General features: G+C 39.9%; 1 protein-coding gene across 1 annotated transcript in view; it reads left to right on the forward strand.

Annotated features, from left to right (window-relative positions):
* Window positions 1-16,197, forward strand: part of LOC128704905 (uncharacterized) — a 69,471-nt gene that overhangs the window by 1,029 nt on the left and 52,245 nt on the right. The window lies entirely within an intron of this gene.

The following is a 16,197-nucleotide window of genomic DNA, read 5'->3' on the forward strand; positions in this document are numbered from 1 at the left end:
ATAGCCGGACTTGAGTCCTGGAAATGGGAAGTACAATGTTGCCTGCACTCTAAAGGAGAGGTTTGTGATATTAGCAGTTTGGAGGGATATGTTGTGTATCTTTATATGTGTATGCTTCTAAACTGTTGTGTTCTGAGCACCTCTGCAAAAACAGTGATTATGTGTGAGTGAGGTGAAAGTGTTGAATGATGAACGTATTTTCTTTTTGGGGATTTTCTTTTATTTTGGGTCACCCTGCCTCGGTGGGAGACGGCCGACTTGTTAATAATAATAATAAACAATGAACACTGCAGTAGGCCTGTTGGCCCATACTAGGCAGGTCCTTCACAAATCCAGTTCACTAACATAATAAATGGTACCCAAACAATAAGCTTTGATAATTCTATTTACTCAGGTACAAGTCCCACTCAAATCCAACCTCTCTCACTCGTGTATTTATCCAACCTAAAGTTGAAACCTGTGTAACAGGTCTTATAATCACGCTTCAAAATGAAAGTTCTTAAAATATTGATATATTATAATCAACCTTAATTTTTAAAAGGGTGGAGGGGTAAGGCAGTGGAAGGTCTCTATCAGATGACCAAAAGCTCCAGGTCATTTGACTAAGACCCGCGTCACGAAACACTTGTCCTGTTTCCTGATAGACCCTATATACATAAAGTTGTTAAATAAGTGGTAGACATATCACTGGAGTCAGGTCACGCCTCGCCGTGATGAAAGTTACACAGCACCTTACTTATTCCTGGTAAAGAGGCTCTGAAGTGCTGTAATGATGCTAGTTGTTCATTATGTTGGGTAAGGTTTGTCAGGAAACAGGACAAGTGTTTCCTAACACGGGTTTCTACCTTCTGTACCCTTATATAGTCCCACCCATTCCACATAAACAAACCAAAACGTATAATTGGATTATCAGCTTTAATCTATGCTATTTCCATTCTGCATCCTCTTTCAACGAGCACAGAAGATTTATCCAGTTCCATAAAAATCTGTAATCCTTGATCGTTTAATGGCTCTTGTCAGCTGAAGGCAGGCAAAAATAGCAGTTATAAATGGATATAAAAAAATAATCAAGGCTGCAATTACATACAATATAATGCTTATCAAGCAGTTGATTAATTGTTTAAATCGCATCAATTATACGAGGCTCATTAAGACTGCATATCACCTGCTCACTACCAGTCAAGAACACCCTTCAAGTGTCCAAGCACATCTACCTTCACATGCCTGCTGCTACAAAACTACATCTACCGTTTTTTTTACATATTTTCAAATATAACAAAAAAAAAAGTAGATCAAAGTATTTTTACACGTTTTCAAATGTACAAAAAAAAAAGATCTACTTTTTTTACATACTTTCAAATGTTGAAAAAACGTAGATCTACGTTTGGACCGTTTAAGTGTTAATATCTAAATAAGGGTTTAAAGTAAACTTTCAATGTATATCCACCGAGATATACACTTCTGAGTGTATATTACACTTCTGGGTGTATATTACACTTCTGGGTGTATATTACACTTCTGAGTGTATATTACACTTCTGAGTGTATATTACACTTCTGGGTGTATATTACACTTCTGGGTGTATATTACACTTCTGGGTGTATATTACACTTCTGGGTGTATATTACACTTCTGGGTGTATATTACACTTCTGGGTGTATATTACACTTCTGGGTGTATATTACACTTCTGGGTGTATATTACACTTCTGGGTGTATATTACACTTCTGGGTGTATATTACACTTCTGGGTGTATATTACACTTCTGAGTGTATATTACACTTCTGGGTGTATATTACACTTCTGAGTGTATATTACACTTCTGGGTGTATATTACACTTCTGAGTGTATATTACACTTCTGGGTGTATATTACACTTCTGGGTGTATATTACACTTCTGGGTGTATATTACACTTCTGAGTGTATATTACACTTCTGGGTGTATATTACACTTCTGGGTGTATATTACACTTCTGGGTGTATATTACACTTCTGGGTGTATATTACACTTCTGGGTGTATATTACACTTCTGGGTGTATATTACACTTCTGGGTGTATATTACACTTCTGGGTGTATATTACACTTCTGGGTGTATATTACACTTCTGGGTGTATATTACACTTCTGGGTGTATATTACACTTCTGGGTGTATATTACACTTCTGGGTGTATATTACACTTCTGGGTGTATATTACACTTCTGGGTGTATATTACACTTCTGGGTGTATATTACACTTCTGGGTGTATATTACACTTCTGGGTGTATATTACACTTCTGGGTGTATATTACACTTCTGAGTGTATATTACACTTCTGGGTGTATATTACACTTCTGGGTGTATATTACACTTCTGGGTGTATATTACACTTCTGGGTGTATATTACACTTCTGGGTGTATATTACACTTCTGGGTGTATATTACACTTCTGGGTGTATATTACACTTCTGGGTGTATATTACACTTCTGAGTGTATATTACACTTCTGGGTGTATATTACACTTCTGGGTGTATATTACACTTCTGGGTGTATATTACACTTCTGAGTGTATATTACACTTCTGGGTGTATATTACACTTCTGGGTGTATATTACACTTCTGGGTGTATATTACACTTCTGAGTGTGTATATTACACTTCTGGGTGTATATTACACTTCTGAGTGTATATTACACTTCTGAGTGTATATTACACTTCTGAGTGTATATTACACTTCTGAGTGTATATTACACTTCTGGGTGTATATTACACTTCTGAGTGTATATTACACTTCTGAGTGTATATTACACTTCTGAGTGTATATTACACTTCTGAGTGTATATTACACTTCTGAGTGTATATTACACTTCTGGGTGTATATTACACTTCTGGGTGTATATTACACTTCTGAGTGTATATTACACTTCTGGGTGTATATTACACTTCTGGGTGTATATTACACTTCTGAGTGTATATTACACTTCTGGGTGTATATTACACTTCTGGGTGTATATTACACTTCTGAGTGTATATTACACTTCTGGGTGTATATTACACTTCTGGGTGTATATTACACTTCTGAGTGTATATTACACTTCTGGGTGTATATTACACTTCTGAGTGTATATTACACTTCTGGGTGTATATTACACTTCTGGGTGTATATTACACTTCTGGGTGTATATTACACTTCTGGGTGTATATTACACTTCTGAGTGTATATTACACTTCTGAGTGTATATTACACTTCTGGGTGTATATTACACTTCTGGGGTGTATATTACACTTCTGGGTGTATATTACACTTCTGGGTGTATATTACACTTCTGAGTGTATATTACACTTCTGAGTGTATATTACACTTCTGGGTGTATATTACACTTCTGGGTGTATATTACACTTCTGGGTGTATATTACACTTCTGGGTGTATATTACACTTCTGGGTGTATATTACACTTCTGGGTGTATATTACACTTCTGAGTGTATATTACACTTCTGAGTGTATATTACACTTCTGGGTGTATATTACACTTCTGGGTGTATATTACACTTCTGGGTGTATATTACACTTCTGAGTGTATATTACACTTCTGAGTGTATATTACACTTCTGAGTGTATATTACACTTCTGGGTGTATATTACACTTCTGGGTGTATATTACACTTCTGGGTGTATATTACACTTCTGGGTGTATATTACACTTCTGGGTGTATATTACACTTCTGGGTGTATATTACACTTCTGAGTGTATATTACACTTCTGAGTGTATATTACACTTCTGGGTGTATATTACACTTCTGAGTGTATATTACACTTCTGAGTGTATATTACACTTCTGGGTGTATATTACACTTCTGGGTGTATATTACACTTCTGGGTGTATATTACACTTCTGGGTGTATATTACACTTCTGGGTGTATATTACACTTCTGGGTGTATATTACACTTCTGAGTGTATATTACACTTCTGGGTGTATATTACACTTCTGGGTATATTACACTTCTGGGTGTATATTACACTTCTGGGTGTATATTACACTTCTGAGTGTATATTACACTTCTGGTGTATATTACACTTCTGGGTGTATAGTACACTTCTGGGTGTATATTACACTTCTGGGTGTATATTACACTTCTGAGTGTATATTACACTTCTGGGTGTATATTACACTTCTGGGTGTATATTACACTTCTGGGTGTATATTACACTTCTGGGTGTATATTACACTTCTGGGTGTATATTACACTTCTGGGTGTATATTACACTTCTGAGTGTATATTACACTTCTGAGTGTATATTACACTTCTGGTGTATATTACACTTCTGGGTGTATATTACACTTCTGGGTGTATATTACACTTCTGGGTGTATATTACACTTCTGGGTGTATATTACACTTCTGGGTGTATATTACACTTCTGGGTGTATATTACACTTCTGGTGTATATTACACTTCTGGGTGTATATTACACTTCTGGAGTGTATATTACACTTCTGGGTGTATATTACACTTCTGGGTGTATATTACACTTCTGGGTGTATATTACACTTCTGGGTGTATATTACACTTCTGGGTGTATATTACACTTCTGGGTGTATATTACACTTCTGGGTGTATATTACACTTCTGGGTGTATATTACACTTCTGGGTGTATATTACACTTCTGAGTGTATATTACACTTCTGAGTGTATATTACACTTCTGTGTATATTACACTTCTGAGTGTATATTACACTTCTGGGTGTATATTACACTTCTGAGTGTATATTACACTTCTGGGTGTATATTACACTTCTGGGTGTATATTACACTTCTGGGTGGGTGTATATTACACTTCTGGGTGTATATTACACTTCTGAGTGTATATTACACTTCTGGGTGTATATTACACTTCTGGGTGTATATTACACTTCTGGGTGTATATTACACTTCTGAGTGTATATTACACTTCTGGGTGTATATTACACTTCTGAGTGTATATTACACTTCTGAGTGTATATTACACTTCTGGGTGTATATTACACTTCTGGGTGTATATTACACTTCTGGGTGTATATTACACTTCTGGGTGTATATTACACTTCTGGGTGTATATTACACTTCTGAGTGTATATTACACTTCTGAGTGTATATTACACTTCTGGGTGTATATTACACTTCTGGGTGTATATTACACTTCTGAGTGTATATTACACTTCTGGGTGTATATTACACTTCTGGGTGTATATTACACTTCTGGGTGTATATTACACTTCTGGGTGTATATTACACTTCTGAGTGTATATTACACTTCTGGGTGTATATTACACTTCTGGGTGTATATTACACTTCTGAGTGTATATTACACTTCTGAGTGTATATTACACTTCTGGGTGTATATTACACTTCTGGGTGTATATTACACTTCTGAGTGTATATTACACTTCTGGGTGTATATTACACTTCTGAGTGTATATTACACTTCTGAGTGTATATTACACTTCTGAGTGTATATTACACTTCTGGGTGTATATTACACTTCTGAGTGTATATTACACTTCTGGGTGTATATTACACTTCTGAGTGTATATTACACTTCTGGGTGTATATTACACTTCTGGGTGTATATTACACTTCTGGGTGTATATTACACTTCTGAGTGTATATTACACTTCTGGGTGTATATTACACTTCTGGGTGTATATTACACTTCTGGGTGTATATTACACTTCTGGGTGTATATTACACTTCTGAGTGTATATTACACTTCTGGGTGTATATTACACTTCTGAGTGTATATTACACTTCTGGGTGTATATTACACTTCTGGGTGTATATTACACTTCTGGGTGTATATTACACTTCTGGGTGTATATTACACTTCTGGGTGTATATTACACTTCTGAGTGTATATTACACTTCTGGGTGTATATTACACTTCTGGGTGTATATTACACTTCTGGGTGTATATTACACTTCTGGGTGTATATTACACTTCTGGGTGTATATTACACTTCTGAGTGTATATTACACTTCTGGGTGTATATTACACTTCTGAGTGTATATTACACTTCTGGGTGTATATTACACTTCTGGGTGTATATTACACTTCTGGGTGTATATTACACTTCTGGGTGTATATTACACTTCTGAGTGTATATTACACTTCTGGTGTATAGTACACTTCTGGGTGTATATTACACTTCTGTGTGTATATTACACTTCTGGGTGTATATTACACTTCTGAGTGTATATTACACTTCTGGGTGTATATTACACTTCTGGGTGTATATTACACTTCTGGGTGTATATTACACTTCTGGGTGTATATTACACTTCTGGGTGTATATTACACTTCTGGGTGTATATTACACTTCTGAGTGTATATTACACTTCTGTGTATATTCCACTTCTGGGTGTATATTACACTTCTGGGTGTATATTACACTTCTGAGTGTATATTACACTTCTGAGTGTATATTACACTTCTGCGTGTATATTACACTTCTGAGTGTATATTACACTTCTGGGTATATATTACACTTCTGATATTACACTTCTGTGTATATTACACTTCTGGGTGTATATTACACTTCTGAGTGTATATTACACTTCTGAGTGTATATTACACTTCTGGGTGTATATTACACTTCTGGGTGTATATTACACTTCTGAGTGTATATTACACTTCTGGGTGTATATTACACTTCTGAGGTATATTACACTTCTGTGTATATTACACTTCTGAGTGTATATTACACTTCTGGGTGTATATTACACTTCTGAGTGTATATTACACTTCTGGGTGTATATTACACTTCTGGGTGTATATTACACTTCTGGGTGTATATTACACTTCTGAGTGTATATTACACTTCTGGGTGTATATTACACTTCTGTGTATATTACACTTCTGGGTGTATATTACACTTCTGGGTGTATATTACACTTCTGGGTGTATATTACACTTCTGGGTGTATATTACACTTCTGAGTGTATATTACACTTCTGGGTGTATATTACACTTCTGAGTGTATATTACACTTCTGGGTGTATATTACACTTCTGAGTGTATATTACACTTCTGGGTGTATATTACACTTCTGAGTGTATATTACACTTCTGGGTGTATATTACACTTCTGAGTGTATATTACACTTCTGGGTGTATATTACACTTCTGGGTGTATATTACACTTCTGAGTGTATATTACACTTCTGGGTGTATATTACACTTCTGGGTGTATATTACACTTCTGAGTGTATATTACACTTCTGAGTGTATATTACACTTCTGAGTGTATATTACACTTCTGAGTGTATATTACACTTCTGGGTGTATATTACACTTCTGAGTGTATATTACACTTCTGGGTGTATATTACACTTCTGGGTGTATATTACACTTCTGTGTGTATATTACACTTCTGGGTGTATATTACACTTCTGTGTATATTACACTTCTGGGTGTATATTACACTTCTGAGTGTATATTACACTTCTGAGTGTATATTACACTTCTGGGTGTATATTACACTTCTGGGTGTATATTACACTTCTGAGTGTATATTACACTTCTGAGTGTATATTACACTTCTGGGTGTATATTACACTTCTGGGTGTATATTACACTTCTGGGTGTATATTACACTTCTGAGTGTATATTACACTTCTGAGTGTATATTACACTTCTGGGTGTATATTACACTTCTGGGTGTATATTACACTTCTGGGTGTATATTACACTTCTGGGTGTATATTACACTTCTGGGTGTATATTACACTTCTGAGTGTATATTACACTTCTGGGTGTATATTACACTTCTGAGTGTATATTACACTTCTGGGTGTATATTACACTTCTGGGTGTATATTACACTTCTGGGTGTATATTACACTTCTGGGTGTATATTACACTTCTGAGTGTATATTACACTTCTGGGTGTATATTACACTTCTGGGTGTATATTACACTTCTGGGTGTATATTACACTTCTGAGTGTATATTACACTTCTGAGTGTATATTACACTTCTGGGTGTATATTACACTTCTGGGTGTATATTACACTTCTGAGTGTATATTACACTTCTGGGTGTATATTACACTTCTGGGTGTATATTACACTTCTGAGTGTATATTACACTTCTGGGTGTATATTACACTTCTGGGTGTATATTACACTTCTGAGTGTATATTACACTTCTGAGTGTATATTACACTTCTGGGTGTATATTACACTTCTGGGTGTATATTACACTTCTGAGTGTATATTACACTTCTGGGTGTATATTACACTTCTGGGTGTATATTACACTTCTGAGTGTATATTACACTTCTGGGTGTATATTACACTTCTGGGTGTATATTACACTTCTGGGTGTATATTACACTTCTGGGTGTATATTACACTTCTGAGTGTATATTACACTTCTGGGTGTATATTACACTTCTGGGTGTATATTACACTTCTGGGTGTATATTACACTTCTGGGTGTATATTACACTTCTGGGTGTATATTACACTTCTGGGTGTATATTACACTTCTGGGTGTATATTACACTTCTGGGTGTATATTACACTTCTAGGTGTATATTACACTTCTGAGTGTATATTACACTTCTGGGTGTATATTACACTTCTGGGTGTATATTACACTTCTGGGTGTATATTACACTTCTGGGTGTATATTACACTTCTGGGTGTATATTACACAGGCTGTTGTGTCTACGCAGTTAACAGTTGGATATATTTTGTGACGTGAAGTAATATACAGGATTTATTATAATAAAAAAGAAGCCCTAAACCACACGGGCTATACAGCGTAATATACAGTGTGAGTTAGACCTACCTAGCAAGTGTAACTCACAACAACATTGCAAATAAATCACATCGCCTGACATTTTCGGCTTATCCTAGGTACTATATACATGTAAGTGTATAGTGTAAGTGAACTTATATGTATACCCGTACCTAAATAAACTTATCTACTTAACAAAGTTACCCAAAGTTCTGGCTTCAGTGACAGCCTCCGGGAGTTTGTTCCACTAATCCATGCCGTAAGGGGCGTATTCCGCCCAGGGTATATCCTAGGAGTTTGTTCCACTAATCCATGCCCTAAGGGGCGTATTCCGCCCAGGGTATATCCTAGGAGTTTGTTCCACTAATCCATGTTCTAAGGGGCGTATTCCGCCCAGGGTATATCCTAGGAGTTTGTTCCACTAATCCATGTTCTAAGGGACGTATTCCGCCCAGGGTATATCCTAGGAGTTTGTTCCACTAATCCATGTTCTAAGGGGCGTATTCCGCCCAGGGTATATCCTAGGAGTTTGTTCCACTAATCCATGCCCTAAGGGGCGTATTCCGCCCAGGGTATATCCTAGGAGTTTGTTCCACTAATCCATGCCCTAAGGGGCGTATTCCGCCCAGGGTATATCCTAGGAGTTTGTTCCACTAATCCATGTTCTAAGGGGCATATTCCGCCCAGTGTATATCCTAGGAGTTTGTTCCACTAATCCATGCCCTAAGGGGCGTATTCCGCCCAGGGTATATCCTAGGAGTTTGTTCCACTAATCCATGTTCTAAGGGGCATATTCCGCCCAGGGTATATCCTAGGAGTTTGTTCCACTAATCCATGCCCTAAGGGGCGTATTCCGCCCAGGGTATATCCTAGGAGTTTGTTCCACTAATCCATGTTCTAAGGGGCGTATTCCGCCCAGGGTATATCCTAGGAGTTTGTTCCACTAATCCATGTTCTAAGGGGCGTATTCCGCCCAGGGTATATCCTAGGAGTTTGTTCCACTAATCCATGTTCTAAGGGGCGTATTCCGCCCAGGGTATATCCTAGGAGTTTGTTCCACTAATCCATGTTCTAAGGGGCGTATTCCGCCCAGGGTATATCCTAGGAGTTTGTTCCACTAATCCATGCCCTAAGGGGCGTATTCCGCCCAGGGTATATCCTAGGAGTTTGTTCCACTAATCCATGCCCTAAGGGGCGTATTCCGCCCAGGGTATATCCTAGGAGTTTGTTCCACTAATCCATGTCCTAAGGGGCGTATTCCGCCCAGGGTATATCCTAGGAGATTGTTCCACTAATCCATGTTCTAAGGGGCATATTCCGCCCAGGGTATATCCTAGGAGTTTGTTCCACTAATCCATGTTCTAAGGGGCGTATTCCGCCCAGGGTATATCCTAGGAGTTTGTTCCACTAATCCATGTTCTAAGGGGCGTATTCCGCCCAGAGTATATCCTAGGAGTTTGTTCCACTAATCCATGTTCTAAGGGGCGTATTCCGCCCAGAGTATATCCTAGGAGTTTGTTCCACTAATCCATGTCCTAAGGGGCGTATTCCGCCCAGGGTATATCCTAGGAGTTTGTTCCACTAATCCATGTTCTAAGGGGCGTATTCCGCCCAGAGTATATCCTAGGAGTTTGTTCCACTAATCCATGTCCTAATGGGCGTATTCCGCCCAGGGTATATCCTAGGAGTTTGTTCCACTAATCCATGTTCTAAGGGGCGTATTCCGCCCAGGGTATATCCTAGGAGTTTGTTCCACTAATCCATGTCCTAAGGGGCGTATTCCGCCCAGGGTATATCCTAGGAGTTTGTTCCACTAATCCATGTTCTAAGGGGCGTATTCCGCCCAGGGTATATCCTAGGAGTTTGTTCCACTAATCCATGTCCTAAGGGGCGTATTCCGCCCAGGGTATATCCTAGGAGTTTGTTCCACTAATCCATGTTCTAAGGGGCGTATTCCGCCCAGGGTATATCCTAGGAGTTTGTTCCACTAATCCATGTCCTAAGGGGCGTATTCCGCCCAGGGTATATCCTAGGAGTTTGTTCCACTAATCCATGTTCTAAGGGGCGTATTCCGCCCAGGGTATATCCTAGGAGTTTGTTCCACTAATCCATGCCCTAAGGGGCGTATTCCGCCCAGGGTATATCCTAGGAGTTTGTTCCACTAATCCATGTCCTAAGGGGCGTATTCCGCCCAGGGTATATCCTAGGAGTTTGTTCCACTAATCCATGTTCTAAGGGGCGTATTCCGCCCAGGGTATATCCTAGGAGTTTGTTCCACTAATCCATGCCCTAAGGGGCGTATTCCGCCCACGGTATATCCTAGGAGTTTGTTCCACTAATCCATGTTCTAAGGGGCATATTCCGCCCAGGGTATATCCTAGGAGTTTGTTCCACTAATCCATGTTCTAAGGGGCATATTCCGCCCAGGGTATATCCTAGGAGTTTGTTCCACTAATCCATGTTCTAAGGGGCATATTCCGCCCAGGGTATATCCTAGGAGTTTGTTCCACTAATCCATGTTCTAAGGGGCATATTCCGCCCAGGGTATATCCTCGGAGTTTGTTCCACTAATCCATGTTCTAAGGGGCGTATTCCGCCCAGGGTATATCCTAGGAGTTTGTTCCACTAATCCATGTTCTAAGTGGCGTATTCCGCCCAGGGTATATCCTAGGAGTTTGTTCCACTAATCCATGTCCTAAGGGGCGTATTCCGCCCAGGGTATATCCTAGGAGTTTGTTCCACTAATCCATGTTCTAAGGGGCATATTCCGCCCAGGGTATATCCTAGGAGTTTGTTCCACTAATCCATGTTCTAAGGGGCATATTCCGCCCAGGGTATATCCTAGGAGTTTGTTCCACTAATCCATGTTCTAAGGGGCATATTCCGCCCAGGGTATATCCTAGGAGTTTGTTCCACTAATCCATGTTCTAAGGGGCATATTCCGCCCAGGGTATATCCTAGGAGTTTGTTCCACTAATCCATGTTCTAAGGGGCGTATTCCGCCCAGGGTATATCCTAGGAGTTTGTTCCACTAATCCATGTTCTAAGGGGCGTATTCCGCCCAGGGTATATCGAAGGAGTTTGTTCCACTAATCCATGTCCTAAGGGGCGTATTCCGCCCAGGGTATATCCTAGGAGTTTGTTCCACTAATCCATGTTCTAAGGGGCATATTCCGCCCAGGGTATATCCTAGGAGTTTGTTCCACTAATCCATGTCCTAAGGGGCGTATTCCGCCCAGGGTATATCCTAGGAGTTTGTTCCACTAATCCATGCCCTAAGGGGCGTATTCCGCCCAGGGTATATCCTAGGAGTTTGTTCCGCTAATCCATGCCCTAAGGGGCGTATTCCGCCCAGGGTATATCCTAGGAGTTTGTTCCACTAATCTATGCCCTAAGGGGCGTATTCCGCCCAGGGTATATCCTAGGAGTTTGTTCCACTAATCCATGTCCTAAGGGGCGTATTCCGCCCAGGGTATATCCTAGGAGTTTGTTCCACTAATCCATGTTCTAAGGGGCGTATTCCGCCCAGGGTATATCCTAGGAGTTTGTTCCACTAATCCATGTCCTAAGGGGCGTATTCCGCCCAGGGTATATCCTAGGAGTTTGTTCCACTAATCCATGCCCTAAGGGGCGTATTCCGCCCAGGGTATATCCTAGGAGTTTGTTCCACTAATCTTTGTATAACCATGGATATAAAAATGGTTATAACAGTGAATATAACTTTTAAACGTATTCACTTCAATGTCATTACTGGTAACCAGGAAAATCAGTAATAATGAACAGAAATACTGGTGGTAGATCACCTTACCTGGTCAGGAGAAGACCGGAGGTAAAGTGATTCTCCAAACTACAACCCACACCAGGTACGTTAATACTACCAGGAGTAGAAATTAAAGCAAATCAGACTCCAGGAACTGAAGTTTAGCCTCAGTCCGCTAGATTGTAACACGCTAATGGTTCCTGGGTGTCTGGACTACCATGATCTCCATTTATTACGGACTTTTCCCTCACCATGACCCACAGTTTGTCATGGTTAAATATTTCACATCGTCATTTATAACCAATTACTCGTGATTTTGTTTAGGAGCTGTGGAAAATTATGCCAGTGAATTTCACAGGTACAATTCTGAATAATCATTTCACATACATATCCAGGGAGAGCTCTGGCACATGGAAAACAGATTACACTCACTGGGAGACAAGTGGGACTTTAATAACAGTGGGTCACTGTACTGTCACTCCTTCGATGTCCAGCTTCTCATCCCCCCAAACTCACAATGCCTGGAGTATACCTGTAGAGAGTTCCGGGGGTCAACGCCCCCGCGGCCCGGTCTGTGATCAGGCCTCATGGTGGATCAGGGCCTGATCAACCAGGTTGTTACTGCTGGCCGCACGCAATCCAACGTACGACCTTAAATTAGGAACATACGTTTCCTTAATAATTACTACATAAAAAATTGAGCAAGTAACCCTGGCAAATTACGTGTGGAGAGTATAAAAATTATTATTAAATGAGTATCATTATTACGTGTTCGTAAAAATTAAGACACTTACTCAACTATTCCTTGAGTTATACATCCTAACTCCTCCCAATCGGCAGACAACTAATATTGGCCAATAGCTACATTACCTATTGTGGGAGAATTAAAACTCACTGGGAGGGAAAAAACATTAATATCCACACAATAGGTGGCGCTTCATCGTGTTGCTTTTCAATTATCCATCTTAATCTGACATTTGCAGTACACTTCGGTATTATTCCACATGCTCTCCACATTAACTTATTTTCCAGAACCAAATATACGGTGATATTATCCCTATTAACACAACACATTTACACTATAAATAGAATTTTTAAAGGGGGTGGACTGGTAAGCCAGTGGAAGGCATCGGTCAGATGACCAAAAGCTCCAGCTGTGGGTCATCGTCCAAGACCCGCGTCAGGAGACACTTGTCATGTTTCCTGACAAATCTTACCTAACCTAATCCCTATTTAAGGGATTAAAATTATTCTTGACTGGTGATGTTAAGTTTTACAAGCAGCCCTAAAGACCAACAGTGTAGTCGATAGGTTTTAAACTTCATTAATCAATAAATCACATCCACGAACATCCCCAAACAATTAAATGAATCAGCAAATTTTGTTTAGTTATAGCTCAAGAAGAAAAAATTTCTCCAATGATTCCTGAGTGACATTACTTAAGAACATAAGACAGAAGGAACACTACAACACGCCTACTGGCCCATGCGAGGCAGGTCCAGTTCTCGTACCAACTTAAGCCAATGCCTTGACCTAGCCAGGTCAGTCACGTCACTTAAGGAAGGAGCATGGCATCTGACCTAGTAGCACAAGCTAGTCATATCCAACTCACACCCACTCATGTATATATCCAACCTATTTTTATAACTACACAACGTCTTAGCTTCTATAACGGTACTCGGGAGTTTGTTCCACTCATCCACAACTAACAAACCAGATTATTATTATTATAATCAAGGGGAAGCGCTAAACCCGGAGTATTATACAGCGCCTGGGGAGTGATGTGGAAGGCATTCAGGCTTAATTCAGGGAACTGGAGCACAGATCCAATTCCCTAAATCAAGAGCCCCTCACCAACATCAAGGAACCTTCCTTGAGGGGTAACAAACCAGAGCTTTCCTACATCCTTCCTGAATCCCAATTTTTCCAACTTAAATCCATTGCCGCGTTACTTCTTATACAAGTCTATTAAAAACTTAATTTACTCTTGATAGATATACCGCATTGAAGAAAATTCCAATTGCTCTTCGTCGTCTAAATTATTCTGAGAAATAAGCTGTTTTCTCCAGATAATTTTATAATGAGGTTTGAGAAGTTAAAACTGCCGTCTGCTGTCACCCTCCAAACTTAACTATTTTTCTTCCAATGGCTAACTAATTTATAAATTTATATACGAGCCATTTATTCTAGAGACCCACAATGGTCTTTGGTTTGCAGAATGACATATGGTTATTTTAGGTTTGTCAGGAAACAGGACAAGTGTTTGCTGACGCGGGTCTTCAGGTTAGGTATGTCAGGAAACAGGACAAGTGTTTGCTGACGCGGGTCTTCAGGTTAGGTTTGTCAGGAAACAGGACAAGTGTTTGCTGACGCGGGTCTTCAGGTTAGGTATGTCAGGAAACAGGACAAGTGTTTGCTGACGCGGGTCTTCAGGTTAGGTTTGTCAGGAAACAGGACAAGTGTTTGCTGACGCGGGTCTTCAGGTTAGGTATGTCAGGAAACAGGACAAGTGTTTGCTGACGCGGGTCTTCAGGTTAGGTTTGTCAGGAAACAGGACAAGTGTTTGCTGACGCGGGTCTTCAGGTTAGGTTTGTCAGGAAACAGGACAAGTGTTTGCTGACGCGGGTCTTCAGGTTAGGTATGTCAGGAAACAGGACAAGTCTTTGCTGACGCGGGTCTTAGTCTTATGACCCACATCTGGAGCTTTTGGTCGTCTGACCGAAGCCTTCCGCTGGCTTACCGGTCCACCCCTTTCAAAAATTATGGTTATGATTATATATCAGGGTGTGTGACATAGTTGGAGAGTCATCCTCTGACAAGGTTTCGCGGTACGAGACGTTTGTCTTGTTTGTTGGTGAACAAAACGCCTACAATAACAATGTTCAACTGAAGGGAGTGTTGTCAGCTTGGCAGGTGCATGTGTTGGCCTACACCGGCTGTCTGCTGCACTACACCAGCTGTTTGTATGCCTTCATCAGCTGTGTGCATAGCTAAACCTCCTGTCTGCATGGCTGCATCAGCTGTCTGTACTGCTATACCAGCTGTCTGTTGGGCTATACAAGCTGTCTGCTGGATTAAACTAGCTCTCTACTGGACTATACTAGATCACTACCAGACTATACCAACTCTCTACCGGACTATTCTAGCTCTTTACTGGAATATACTGGCTCTTTACTTGACTATACTCTCTACTGGACTATACTTTCTACTGGACTACACTGTCAGTTGGACTACACTGTGTGCTAGGATAACACAAACTGTCAACATAGCTATTCCTAATATCTGGTAAACCCTCCACAAGCGAGCAGTTTTACCAACATCCTAAGATGATTCAGCATTTGGGATAACAGCGGAGAGGAAATATTGCGAACGCAAAAGAGCATTTCCAAGGTCTTTTATCTCTGGCCGTAACTCAAATCCCAAGACAAGCACCAACTCAAGCAGTTGAAGACAAAGGTAGGCACAAGGGGGGTATTTTTCCCCTTTACCAGTATATATTCCATTTGCTAAAGGGATATATAGCATTTCTGCCTTTATATTACTACCTGCTCTCGTTCTCCGGTCCGCCATCCTCTCGTGTATATACTGGTTCCCTTTCCTTCGCGCTTCTGTGAGACTAGTTAATGGTTCAAGTCTGACCGACACATCGTCATTAATTTCTTTTTGCTAT

The sequence above is a fragment of the Cherax quadricarinatus genome, chromosome 91, assembly GCF_038502225.1.
Source record: "Cherax quadricarinatus isolate ZL_2023a chromosome 91, ASM3850222v1, whole genome shotgun sequence".
Classification (NCBI taxonomy): domain Eukaryota; kingdom Metazoa; phylum Arthropoda; class Malacostraca; order Decapoda; family Parastacidae; genus Cherax; species Cherax quadricarinatus.